Below are 14,747 nucleotides of genomic sequence, written 5' to 3'. Positions count from 1 at the left end.
TACTCCCTCTGCAGGCCTTGGTCTCAACTTGTTTCTGTTTCTTTCCTTCATTCTGGTTGTCGCCTGTATCCCTGCACAATTCCTCCCTGAATTGTTCTGACCACTTCCATGGTTGTGTGCCTACTTCTGATATTAAGTGTCTTTCTGCAGCCCAATTAAGATAACACTTGAGCTTACGTTTGGATTCCACTCAGATAATCCAGAACAATCTCTATAGATCAGGGTCCTTAATCTCCAATGATCAGGGACCTGCCTGTCCTAATAGTCATATCCAGTAACAATCCTGTCCGGATTAGGATGCAGCATCTTGCTGAGTCATGATTCAGTCTACCGTGATTCAGTCTAGTGTATAGATAGTTCCCTTTGTATTCACTTCTCTAGTGAAGGGAACACTGGGCAAACATGGTTCCAGTGAGCCAGCATATCAGACTCAGTGGAAACATGAATTATGGAAGAGGAGGGAAGCAATCATCCCATGTGTAGTTTAACTGGATGAAGACTTTGAGGAGGCCAGACTTATAAAGCCTACACCATGGAGGATGGATTGTTATTAACTAGAAAATTATAATTATCCTCCAAGAAATACACCAAACAAAAGCTCGGAGCCAGCACTTCATCTCCCAAACTGCCGAACCTCTGTGCTGTCTCATTTTTAGACAGCTTTAGAGATCATGGCTGTTGTGCCCCAAGTAAGGCCACCACCATAGTGAGACTAACGCCTTGGCACTCTCTTGAAGACAAACACTGGCATAAATATCATAACTAATCAAGAGTCAGAATTGAATTTCTCAGCAGAGGACGGCATGATGGAGATTAAGATCCTTTAAATAGAAGACTGTTAGGGATAGGAAACAAATGAGCAGCTGATGAATGAAAGCAAACTCCCAGGTTGGTGAACTCTGCTAACATTCTGAATCTCCAAGATTTCATCACATTGATTCATATCTCTTGAATTCATTCTGATTCCATATCTCTTGAAAGTTTTATTCCTGGCATTCAATGTCAGATTGACACAGAAAACAGGGTGTTCACAAACATGAAGTTTTGTTTTTTCTGGTCATCTCTTTCCTGGAATTCCTAGACAGAAGACCATCCTAGGGACTTCTGTTATTGTGCAAGTTTTCACACTGATTATGATTTAGCAATTTTGTCTGCCATTTTCTTCTCTCTGTCTCTCTCTGTCTCTCTTCCTCTCTCTTTTTCTTTCTCGCCGTCTTTCATTGTTTGTCTTCTTTTTCTCCCTTGTCCTTTCCTTTTGCTTTTGTTGCTGTTATTATTTATTTGTTTTAGACACATTTTATTTTATACTTTCAGGAATTTGTACTTTTGCCCATGGTCAGTTGGTTCGAGCAACAGGAGTTCTGCTGTCCTGGCCAATGCATGTCCACTCTGAAAATTAAAAGCACCACTATTCAAAATGCTCCAGTCCAGTGATGGGACTTGGCACACAGAAGGTGGCATTACTTTACAGAGTTTAACTAGGAATGAAATTTGAAAGCCTCCTTCACAGGTGACCTTCCTCGGCTAGGAATCATCCTGAAATCACTTTGTCACCAAGTCAACCCCCACATATAGTGAAAGAACAATATGGAGGATGTCATATGATGTATCTACCTTGGTTTTCTGCTTTGTCTGCCTTTGACTAACAGGCATATTCAGTTATTCTTTTAATTTATGTTTTAAGCTGTCTGGCCTCCCACTTATCTAGATGAAGTAGTCATTCTTAACGTTTTAGTGGCATCCTTTTCTGTTTTTCTCTCTTCCAATAACATATATGCATAAAATATATATACAATTAATAACTTTTACCTGCCTTTACCACTTGGTGATGTCTCCTTGATATATATCCACCTTTACCATGAGTGCTTAGATAATATGATTCTGTATAAGTCATTTTTTTTGATGATTCAGGTAGTTTGGATTTTAAATGGATTAAAATAATAATTAAGAATAATTATTATTCTTATGAATTTTTCTTTTCCCATGTTAGAGTTAATAATGAAATTGCAAATATAATAGCATTGCCCATGTCTGTTTTGATAAATGCTGATGGGCCCTGCTACCAAAGAGACAAGAGCACAGGTTTTTATGCTTTTTGTTTTCCTGGCATTTCCTATTCCCCTATGATACTTAGAGTTGCTAAGAATGATCTATCTCTGCAGTTCAGGTCAAACATTACATCTTTTTGGAAACCCTCTCATCTCACATGGAAATTTACTCTCTTCTTTCTTCCCTTTTTATGTGGAAGTCCCTTCTACACGCATCCATCCTGGCTCTTTTCACGTGCACAGAATATATTTGTGTAAAGCCACTGGTTCTTCTAGCATGGAGATCTCAAGAAATCAAGCATGAAAGAGCATGGGAATAGTCTGAGCTCTGGATTCCAATTATGTGGACTAAATATTTGGCTTTGTCATTTACAAGTTACATCCTGTTGAACAAACCAATTACTCTATATTTCCATACATAATCTAATATAACACTAACAGATACAACATCTACTTCATTGTGCAGGCATGAGAACTCATATAAAATCATGTGTACTTTGTGATAATAATTAAAAAAACCTGTAGCCAGTGCTCCTTGAATAATCACTTTGTGCCAGGAATAGCTCTGTTCCTAATTGGTGCCTTCTATTCTTAACAAGGAGTGAAGATTTTCAATTAGCACACAATTTTAAAGGACACAATTTGTTCATGTGATGTTTTTGCAGAGGCTGGTTTACACAAGAAGCATCTACTCCCTTCTCTGTGGTACCATTCTGTTCTCTTTCTCATCATCAAAGATTCAGATCCATCCTCTAGTTGTCTATTCATTTTTCATTCAATACACCTTCAGAGTAGTATTTTATTCTTCATTCAGACTCCATTCTAGAGCAAGTAGGGAGATAATTGTCCATTGGAAACAATGATAAGAAAAACAAGAGATCAGAAACTTATTCAGTTTGACCATGAAGTTGTACAAAGTTAATAGCAGAAAGAAGGTCTTTATAGTCTTCTTGTTGTTAAGCAGTTCATTTCAATTGCTAAAACTCTGGTTGGTGTACCATAATGAAAGCTAACACTTTTTCCTTATGCATGCATTTCTTGGGTTTAGGATATATGTCCTTTATCTCTTTTCCCTTCTATTCCACTCTACTAGGCAACTTGTTCTTTGCTATTTGCATTACTACCTCATGCGAATTCAGAGCTCTGCCCTAGTTGAGAGTTCCAAGATCCTATATTGACTTTTCTTGAATCTTTCCTTGATGCTCATCCAAATTGCTGCCTCTGTTCCAAAATTTAAAGCACTTTAGGTCTTCTGTTCTCTATTTTTCATATTGATATGTGGGTCAGTTCCTCTTCAGTATATGGTAAAGAAAGAAATGCCATGTCTTATGTATGGTTTACTTCTAACTTGATCCATAAAGTTCCAAGAAGGGACCAAAGGTTTTCCAAAAACATATAGCCTATTTCCCATACAAAGCCTATCCACTGTAAAGGACTTGACTACATTAAACTCTTTTGAAATCTATAAAGAAGATCTTGTTGAAGAGTCTACATAAGTATTTTGTATAATCTTCTCAGTAAACCTCTGATTCCATAGATGTCATTGTTTTTCTATTATCTTGCTTCCAGATGTGAACACCTAAACACAGAGATCTATTTCCTCAAAGTCACATAGCTATTAATTGGTAAAGACAGCATTTGAACCAAGTCACTCTGACTACAGAGATTGTCTCTGTCACCATTATATCTGAAAGGATAGGAGGAGGGCAGGCATTTCACACAAGACTATGTATAGTTCAGAGAAGGTGACTGAAGCCAAATACTACATCCTGCATTAAGAAAGAATTCAAGGCCTGTATTACAGCAGGATGCTTTCTGGAGAAGGGAAAAGAAAATCTGCCTCCAGTGGGACTCCAACATCAGAAAGCCTGTATACAGGCATCAATTACCACTGATACTACAATGGGAGATAAAATGTGCTCACTCTGAAGGAGCTGTGGATATGAATTGTCAGTGATAAAAGACTGCTAACGACAGCCACTGTCTGTGTCAACTCTATGAGTGATCTTCTGAGCACTTGAGGACATTGCTTTAACACTAAAGTCTGCCCATATTTCTGCCTTCACTTTCCACTAGAGAAACAACGTGTCACTTCTTCCAAGGTTCAACATCAGTGTTCTAGAGAAGTCTTCCTTGGAATATGTAGAGAAAAGGCTCATGGCTATATTGTTTTAAATTATCCACCTAACAAGGAAAAGAGAAAGACCTAGTCATAATGCTCAGTTGACAAATGAGCATTGCCAATGTGATGGGGGAAGTGCAGAAGGAAGTCACAAACCCTGTTCAAGGACACACCACTCAGTACTGGTTTAGCAGGAGTGCCAGGGGTAGCAACCATGAGGGTCTCATTCTAAAGTTTGCTCCACTGACAAACCTGACTCTAAAACAAGTCAGCTTAGAAAGCCATAAAACTCTTCCAAGAGAAGCCATGACTTGCCTCAGTCTGTAGGGTTCTGGGAGGTAGATAGCAAGAGCCTGGGGAATAGTTCAAACACTTGAAGTAGCCTTCATGCTAGAGTAAACCGAATCAGGTGGAAGAAGAGTAAATATGAATTTACTTTTTTGTTATATCTTGTCACTTGTCTCCAGTCCCCAGAGCACTCTGGACAGTGAATACATAATTGCTGAACATAGTGAAAGTAACCTGTAACCCTGCCGTGTTTTGAGCATCTGGATCCCTCTGGGCAGTAGCTATGGACTGAAAAGGGCACATGTTACACTTCTGCCTTCTGTTATCCACCCTCCCCTCCCTGCCCTGTAAAAGTCAAGGTGAACCAGGAAAAGAGTTCAGAGCCGGCAAGGGTTAATCTTAACAATTATATCACTGGCTTAGTGTAAGATAGGTCAATTTAGAGTGAGACTTTCTTAATCTTTTCCTTTTTATAATTTAAATACACTTTTTTCCCCCATCTGTGCCTAGGAAGATCTGAACAGGGTAAGATGAGAAGAAACAGAATGGTAAGCAACACAGATACTTAGATGTAAATACAAACCCACGCTTGTTCTGCATTCAGAGGTAAAGGATCTGGCAATCTTACCCTGAAAGCAGCTTTAGCCTGCCGCAGATTTCCCGTCTCCTCTGCCCATTTCCAGCGACAGAGCCATCATGAAGAAGGATGTTCAAAGACATCGCATCTATAACCTTTGCCAAAGGCACACACAATCTTTGGAAGGAAGACTTTTATTTTCCCTGTCACCTTTAATGCTAGATACACCGGCTGAAAGCTGAATTCCAAATATAAGGTCACTGCTCAGAGACTTCCTAAAGACAGAGAGCTTGAAAAGAAATTCGTTCTGAATGTCACTCTCGTCTCAGCTCACAGTTTCCTGATCCAACCGAGATACACTAATTGGCTTTGCTGTCAGCAGCAGGAAAAAAAAAAAAAAAAAAAAAGAATAAATAAAACCTTATTTACTAACATCCCCGAAGGAGGCAGTGATGCCCATAATGAGCCTAGGTTTCAACTGAAGATAATTAATTGAGATATAAACAGGAAATGTCCAATTCCTTTGTTCTTAAATTGTATGAAAGACCATGTTCTTTCTCTGCAAAAAAGAATATACTGTCTTTTGTGACACCCGAGGTTTCAAAAGGAAACATTTAGACATTCAAAGTATGAGACTCTAATTCTGGGATTTTTTTTTTTACTCCAAATTTGAGAATTTAGCAGTTTTATTATTTTATAATCTATCTTACTCAGATTTACGAAACAATTTTCTTTTACTTCTTGTACGCTACATAACAAGGTCAAGTGTCTCAGGCTAGTGGTCTGACAACTACATCTGTCTGGAAGATGGGTTTTATTTTACGTGAGCAGAATGTTGAGAGAAAAATAAAAATGAGCCTTCTGAAAGTGAAGATTTCACCCTAATTTGGACTCTTCCATCAAGTCAGTCACTATCCTTATGAAGAAACTGGCTGGAATGAAAAACTTGCTACTTCCTTTTAGTGAAGGTAGCCAGCCTTTCCCTGTAGCATCCTCTTAGACCTATGTACCACCCCATATTTCATAACATGTGACACCAGACCCGATGAACATTACCTGAATCTTACAAATACAGATTCGCTGGCTCGTTATCTCATCAGAATTCTGAGGAGAAAGTCCCAGGCATCAGAGTTTTAACAATATAAGGAGGTGGTTCCCATATATAGTAGGATCTGAGTAGCTGGACATGATACTGACCCAGTCATCAGCCTACCTCTGATTTACTGTGAGCTCTGTGCCCCTAAAGCAGGCTTAGTGAAGAGTTGCTTTACTCAGGAAGAGTAAAGAGAAATCATGACCTTCACCATTGTGTTGATCATAATTTATATAAAGTCTCCATGCCACCCACCCCCCACCTCATACAATCTCAGGTGGTATTGTAAGCACTCACTTACTTTGTAACCAGGTATAAAATGTTGAATCTGTAATAGTGGTGGTAGGGGGAGGAATCAGTGATATATTTAGTTATTGGTGAAGTATCCCTGATTTGGTTGACTTCAAGGGATTATTGAAAACTGTCAGCTGCTTCTTTTGTTCTCCAGAGCTAGATTATTTTGCCACTCTGATTTTATTTCCTCCTTAAAGGGCAGTAAACCAGTCTCAGACTAAAGCCAAACTGAGGGAAGAGAGAGAGAAAGGAGAAAATCTTTTTTTTTCCTTTCCCCAACCACATTTAGCCCCCTATGTCCTTTGGCTAGAGCCACTTGCATATATTAAAATATAAAGTCAGACCTCTCCAAGTAGTGAAAGAGACTCAGAATCCTTTACAGTATTCAAAGCCTAAAGAAAGCAGCTTCAAATGGCATTCCCTCTGAGTAACATCAGGGATAGATAATAGCTCAGTCAGATGCCCTGTAAAGCAACTTGGCTAAACTCTTCATTACCATTTGAAAGAATCAGAGGCTTCAAAATTTGCTTCAGGTCTTTAAAAAAAAAAAATTCATTTTCCACTCCTGGCAGAGGTAAGATATACAGCAAACTAGAGTCACACCTCAGCCCCAGATTCAAATCGTATTTCACGAGTCTCTCAGATTATCGGAGGCCGAGTGGTCTAATTGTTCACGCCCAATTTATTTGTGCTCCTTGGTTGCACTCACACCAGCAGCATGGACAGTCCAAAGGGAGGGCAGCCTCCGTAAAAGCATTCCAATTAGCAACCGGTAGTTACAGTAATTGAGGAAGCAGCCTCAAGCTTATGGTATTGGTTTATGTTGATACAATTATATATATGCTGTGAAATTCTCCGATAGTTAAACCGCCACAGAGATCTACCACAGTAGTATTATACGCCTAATAATATTTCACACATCACCTTCAATCTGTGATCACATTTCATGATGTATGCACTTCTGAGCTCAGCCAAGGTTAGCACACAGGGACTCTGAGAATGCTAGGGCCAGAATTTCAGTGTGAAGTCATAGGTATTTTCCTGTCAATAACTTTAGAATAAATCAATAACCATTCATGGAAACAGGGCTTAAAATACAGACATGACTTGGGCCTCAGGCCAAGACTAAGACTGTCAATGTCATCGCTGAGGATCACAGAGACATAGATATAGAAAAACAATGGGTTGCATATTTATCATTGGTTTTCAACCTCTGGGCCACAACCTCTTTGACAAACCTCTCTCCAAAAATATTTGCACGGAGCAATGGAAATAAGTTTATGGTTTGTGGGGAGGGGGGGGTCACCACAACATGAGGGACTTATTAAAGGGATGCAGCATTAGGAAGGTTGAGAACCATTGATGTAGACACTCAGCACTGAACATCCTCACCTTTAATGGAGAAAATTAAGGTTTAATTGAGGATATCTACTGACTCCATCAGTGAAGGTCCCAGCTTCCAGGACCCACCAGGGTGAAACCTTGCCACAAAACACTCAGTCCTGAGGAAAAACCAGCCAAGAAGGAACTCATGAGTCTCCCTTCTCAACTGACTTACATCTACAAATTAGCGAGTGCACCTCAGACAAGTTATGGGACTCAGGCGAGCACATCAGACTAAGGTGAGACTTGTGATTGGTGAAGCACACAATGTTCATCTCACATCCAAGGCCTCTGATTCTGGTTTATACCTAACTTTGTTGCTCACTGCCTTGCTTCAGGGTCCATGTGACCCACCCTTCCCCTGGGGACACCCTGAGCTTGTCCCGCATCATGAGGGTTGGTTCTCAGGCCCATTTTCCCTACTGGTCCCTATGCTTTCTTCTGCTTGCAGTCCAGTTGTGATGCATAGGGCTTCCAGAAATTTCCTTTGTTTCACCTCCATCCTCACTCCTTCTCTTCTTCCCTGTATCATGGCTTGGGAAACATACTGCCCAGGAAAGGTGTTAGTCCCAGGAGGAGAGCAGCGTGCTACTTATTAGAGTTTTATTCAGTGAGAACCTGGTCCTGAAAAGGTCTACCTTTGCCTCCACCTTTGCCATTGTCATTCCTATTGTGGGAAAAGACCTCAATCTATCATGTGGAGATTTTTTTTCCCTTCACTCATCATTTTTCAGAGTGGCAACAATCCATCTCACTAGGATGGATAAGACTAAAGGTGTAGGGACAGGAGTAGAAGGCAGGTGGGATGGGTGATATGGTCCTTCTGGACCTCAGCAATCTTCAAAGGGTAGAAAGCCGAGCTCAGCTGTCTCAGTCAGTGTAAACCTAATAAATCAGGCGCTGGGAATAAATCAGCCAGTGCCTGGGGGAACTCTACCTAACATATATGGTTCTGAACAAGCTCTCACTGTAGCAAATAATCACAAAGTAGGGCATTTTTTTTAAAATTTTATTTGTTGTGGTTGTTTCTGTTTTTCTTTCCACAAGAACAATCTTGCAGTCTTTGAGTAAAGTTTAGCATTTACTATTAACTCCATAATACTTAGATGGCAACTATACTATGCCAGGGAAATTTTAAGTCAAATTCTGTTTATGGACACATATTGCATACATACGAGCAGCAAGTAGGGATACTTCCTAAGAGTCAGGTGCTCCATGTACCCTCTGACCTTAGGATTCATGGTTCTTGGTGGAAGAGTAAGAATTTGCCAAGGCAGAAACAGTATTGACAAAAGCTCTAAGTTTTGTTAACTCAGTAGCTTATTTAGGACAACGCAAATTGGAACTCTAAGGCAAGAGCAGAAGCTATAGAGAGTAGACTCTATATGAAAGTAGACTTTTCTTTATGAAAAGACTCAAACACTTGCCACATCAGAACTTTTATAATATTGGTAATATAATGAACATAGATTAACTATAGCCTTCTGTTCCTCTTTAGATTAAAGCCTAAAATTAATTGAGTTTTTTTTCTATTCAATGTCTACTCAAGTTTCAGAATCAAGAGAAAGCAGACTCCATACACTAGGAAAACACTAAGGATCCTTCCCTCTCCCAAGCTTCTCTTTGTTGGAAACCAACTACCTCCTAGACCTACCTTGGGGTGCTGAACACAGTGACAAGTGTATATTTGTGACAGTTGGTAGAAGTCAAAGCAACTTGAGAAGAACGGTTTGTTCCAGGTTTTGATTGAAGGATACAGTCCATCATTGCCAGGAAAGCATGGCAGGAGCATGGAGCAGCTCACATTGCATCCACAGTCAGGAATCGGAGAGCTAGCATGGGATGAAATGTTTTTCTCTCTCCAGGCTTTCTTTGTATACAGCCAGTGATCTCAGCTGACACATGACATCCACATTCTGGGTAGGGGTCCCCATCTTGGCTAACCCTATCTAAAATTTCCTCACAGGCTTGCCCGGAGATAAGTCTGCTAGGTGATTTTAGAGGCTATCAACTTGACAACTGATGTTAATGGTCACACATAGTTCATAACAAATTATCTAAAACTAGGCACAGGCAATATATAGCAAAGACAGATTAAAAACAGCCAACTGTGTCACCAGAGCACACCCACAGCACTGTGCTGATGAAGATGTCCTACCAGAGCTTGCTCCCCACACTTCCTCTGATCACAACTGGTGCATCTTTATTTGGGGGATGAAGTACATTTGTTATCTCATTACATTCATGTGCATATAGTTATAAAAATGATGTACCATTCCAATAGCTTTGTTTATGGTGGTATGCCAGGCAAATATTTTTATTTTCTAATGAGTACTTGGGTTTTATTAGCCAGCATTAAAAGTGGGGCAGAGCGATTGGAGATGCGAATCGAGATACTCACCAGCACAAGGAGATGAGACACAGATGCTAATGGAAGCTTTGGGGGTAGTTTTCCAGGCTGTTGAATGTAATTTCTCACATCCCCAAATGGCTATAATAGGGAAACACCCTGAAAAGAATTCTCTAATGGCTGTGTGTATGCCGGAGAGGCTCATTGGGAAGTTAATGTGCTATGCAAAGCGGATATTCATTCATTCATTCATTTGGTATGGTGTAATGTATAAGACTGTTCATTAGACCTTTAGTGCTTCTGTCATCCTATTCTGTTTCTGGTCTAGAAATTTTCATCTACACCAACATAGCTTCTGAATGGAGAGCAAAGACAAGAGGTCTCAGTCCTCCCAGTGTCTCCGCCAAGCTTCCAGACATTTAATTCTACTCATATCTACAAATACAACCTTATTGGAATAGGTAGTACATCCACCAAATCCTTGTTTGCACCCTTATTATGCCACCGAGTTGCTATTTCTTCAAAAGAGGCAGCATGGTCTATCCATTTTTTTTATTTCTAAGTCTCTCTCACATATACCTGTATATGAAAAGACAGACAAACCCGCTGTCTCTTAACCTACCTTTTCTTTTGTCCAGATACTTTAATATATATTTGTTGAATGAGGAGGTAAGTAAACAAAGCAGAAGACCCTGGTTGAGTTTTGTAAATTCCACTTGATGTCTTCTTGTGTCTTCAGCAAAGGTATTCAGTCATTAGAGTTTTTGTGGTCTTAAATTTTATTTTTGATACATATAGTATCAAAATACACATAAGATACTTTCACCTATTTTCAAATTCGCTACACTCCTAGATGTAAAACTGGGAGAAGCAAGATCAGGAGCACATACATGAATGTTGTCTAAACTAAAGATACAAAATGCAAGGAGAATACAAAGTAATATTCTGGTGAAGGTAGCATGTTTTAATCTGTTAAAAAACTTTGTTTAACTCCCCATAACTCCAGGTTGATGACGGAAATTCAAATCAAAATCTCAGAACATCTACCATGTTGCTATTTATTTTTCTCATGGTCATTTCCAAATTCTGGCAGTAAGCTATTTTTCTGTTTGGAGATAATCATGTCCAGCATGGTCTCAACTAATTCCCTGCTTTGAAGTAGATGGCCTGGTCCTAATCAGTATCCAGATCCAGAGCTCAACCACACAGGTCATTAATTTCCAGTTACTGGAGGCACTGGAATAGACAGCATAGCTTTTTTGTAGGACCCGATGCATAGGTCCAATCATCCTGAGAAAATGTCCCTAGTATTAAAGTGGGACCAGGAAGTAGCTAAAATCTCCAGAAAGAGCTTGTGCAATGCCAGACTCATTTCCTATTTATTTACTGTTTATTGAAGATACCACATAGTCTCTTGCAATAATTTGACACAAACACCGTGGCTACTACTGCCAGAGAAAAAGAACATAATAACTAATGAGACAATTCTATAGAAATGAATCATCCATTCTGATTTCCCATGGAGTAAAATGCACAGCAAAATTTCAGATCATCCCCTACCCAGCCTTGAAAAATATCCCACTGCCAACCCTACTGAATGAGTCACCAGTTGAACTATGAACTGCAAGCCAAGAAAACCTGGCCATCATTAAGGAACACACTTTACATTATCTTAACTTTCACATGCCAAAGATTAGAAAACACAAATCACACTGCCTTCATTATTTACATGACAAGTTGCCAAGAACTTTCTGCTGCACTGTCCATGACGTGAGAAGACAATCAGCTGCCAGAGATGGATGTCTTGTCAAAATAAAACACTCTCTGTATGTTTAATGTAAGAAAAATAAAAACGACATGATTTTGAAAACGTATGAATGAGATGCCCAGACTTAATTTGGGGCTTGAGAACAGAGAAAATGTCACATCATCACTAACAAGGGTCGACAGAAAGAGCAAGCTTCAGGAACTGCCTGCCTGCCTCCTGGCCTTCTCAAAGACGAAGTCTTCATCCCCATGAGCTGGCTGAGCTCCTCAAGGGGAAAGAAAATAAATGGAAGAAGAAAAATGCTGGATCAAAACAATTGGGTGCTGTGCTGCAGAATGTGCTCCCAGAATGAATGTATGACTTCCACTGTCACTCTGGTTTGTGTCTGCACTCCTGAGCCGGAATCGCCCGGACAGCAGACTGCAGAACAAGCTGGGCAAGCAGAAAAGCCTGTGCTGCCTTTCTTTCACTAAGGTCTCCTCAGTCAGAAAGTTCTTGTCACCACTGTTAAGTTAGATGCAGGAGATTCATGGATAAAAGGCTTCCAATGCAACTGTGAGGAGCCCGGCTCTCCAGCACTGTGTCAGTGTGTGTGTGTGTGTGTGTGTGTGTTGTATGTGTCTCTGCATGCACACACATGACCCCGTGGTGGCCAACCTATTGTAATTTCAGAACTGGGAAGTCAGAAGGCAGAGAAGGGAATGCCCAGAGTGAAGTGCCCAGCTGAAGGCAGAATGAGCTGCGTTGGTGAGTTCTTGACTCAACTGAGACAGCTTGCCTAAATCTATAAGGTAAAAAACAAAGCAAAGAAGGAAAAGAGACTCTTTGAGATAGACTGTGAGTATGAGACAGGCACATAGTATGCACATCCACCCTCCCCATACACACATGTGCCCACAGCATGTGAATATGCAGAAATTAAACCCTTACCTCACTTCATACCACCTCCTAGCAGCTTCTGTATTAGTGGCTTAGTAGGTTTCTTATCTCATTATGCCTTCATCTAGTTTGAACTTCTCAAGTACTTTTTGTCTAGTGTGTATTCAGAGACCAGAAGTATGTGTGCAATCCATTGGAACTGAAGTTACAGAAAGTTACAAAATATCTTACTTGGGTGCTGGGGACTGATCTCAGGTCCTCTGGATAAGCTTCAAGAGTCCTTAAGCACTGAGCCAACTCTCCAGCCCCCAATGAAATTTTTCTCTCTATAATACCACCTATTAATATTCTTCTAAGTAACATACTAAAGATCTACTCTCACAATACAATAGCTTGAAGAATGAAGACTATTTAAAGTGATATTAATGGATGTTTTGTGCACTGTATATTCAATGCTGATTTCTGTGCCAGCAGAGAACTGGCTGAAATTTGGGCTTTTGATGATGATGATGATGATGATGATGAAGAAGAAGTATTTCATGACTTAAAGTTCTGGTTCTGTAAACATTGTTCTCCATCACTCTGAGACCTCAGAGCCACAGTTGAGGACTAGTGCTAGTTAGACCACTGTAGGTTAAATAAAAGCTGAACAGACAAGAGATGGATAGGAGAGGAAAAGGCAAGACTTCTGGATCCAGACAAAGAGAAGGAGAGGGAAAGAGGGAGAGGGAGAGGGAAAGAGGGAGAGGGAGAGGGAAAGAGGGAGAAGGAAAGAGGGAGAGGGAAAGAGGGAGAAGGAAAGAGGGAGAGGGAGAGGGAGAGGGGGAGGGAGAGGGGGAGGGGGAGCAGTAGGGGGAGCAGGAGGAAGAGGGGGAGGGAAAGAGGGAGAGGGGGGAGGGGAGAGGGGGGAGGGGAGAGGGGGAGAGGGAGAGAGGGAGAGGGGAGGGGGAGAGAGGGAGAGGGAGAAAGAGAGGGAGGGAAAGAGGGAGTGGGTGGGAACAGGGGTCATCACTACTGTGGTGCAGATGAAGAAGATGATTCCAGGCAAGACTAACGGGGCAGATAATAGGCCACACAGCAGAGAATCTGCCCAGCTTCAGTGCCCAAATGTTATTATTACTTCAATAAGTCTCTGGGTCATTATTCAGAACTGGAATGGGCATAGAAAAGACAATGTCTACACACTTTGTTGTTGTTGTTGTTGTTGTTGTTGTTGTTGTTGTTGTTTTGAAGTAATTCATATAAGGTATGTTTCAAGTTGTTATCTGGATATGGAGGAATGGATGCAGGGTGGTGTCAGGGTTCTAGTTTAGTCAGAAGAAAGAGAGAGAAAACAAATGTGTGTCTACCATGTTGAAGACTTACTAACATCAGGGCATTATATAAAACATATATGACTTCCTTTGTTCTTACTAATTGCTCAGATAAGCTATGTGAAATTTAGAAACAGGGAAAATAACTTCTCCTGGAACATGATTTTATCAAGTGATTGAGATGAGGGTGTCCATTGTTGACTTATGTCTACAAAAAAGGGATGCAGATAAAATATAAGAACACTTGATCACCCAGTATCTATGATCTTTCCACATACACTGCCCACTGATCCCCATAGGAGGAATGAAATTATCAGATAAACATTCCATTCTCCTGATTCAAATGTTGTTCACCCCTTTGTCTCTGCCATGTTCATTACAGTAACCATCCAATGCCTTCCTGAAAGGTTGCCTTTGACAGGTAGCATGAAAATGAATGATACACGAAGCTCAGTTTCAAAGAATGGGAGGCAGGGAGATTCTTTGGCATTTTGGTATACTTAAAAACATGGTTCCCAACCTAAGAAAATCTCATCCAAAAAGAGTTTATATAAGAATGCCTCTGTGTTAACTGAGCATGTATTTAACAGTAGTCTCCAACATCTAAAATAATGTTTATGATTTGACTTCAG

The sequence above is a fragment of the Mus musculus genome, chromosome 19 (assembly GCF_000001635.26).
Source record: "Mus musculus strain C57BL/6J chromosome 19, GRCm38.p6 C57BL/6J".
In the NCBI taxonomy this organism is placed as follows: domain Eukaryota; kingdom Metazoa; phylum Chordata; class Mammalia; order Rodentia; family Muridae; genus Mus; species Mus musculus.
Note: the sequence above shows the minus strand (reverse complement) of the source record.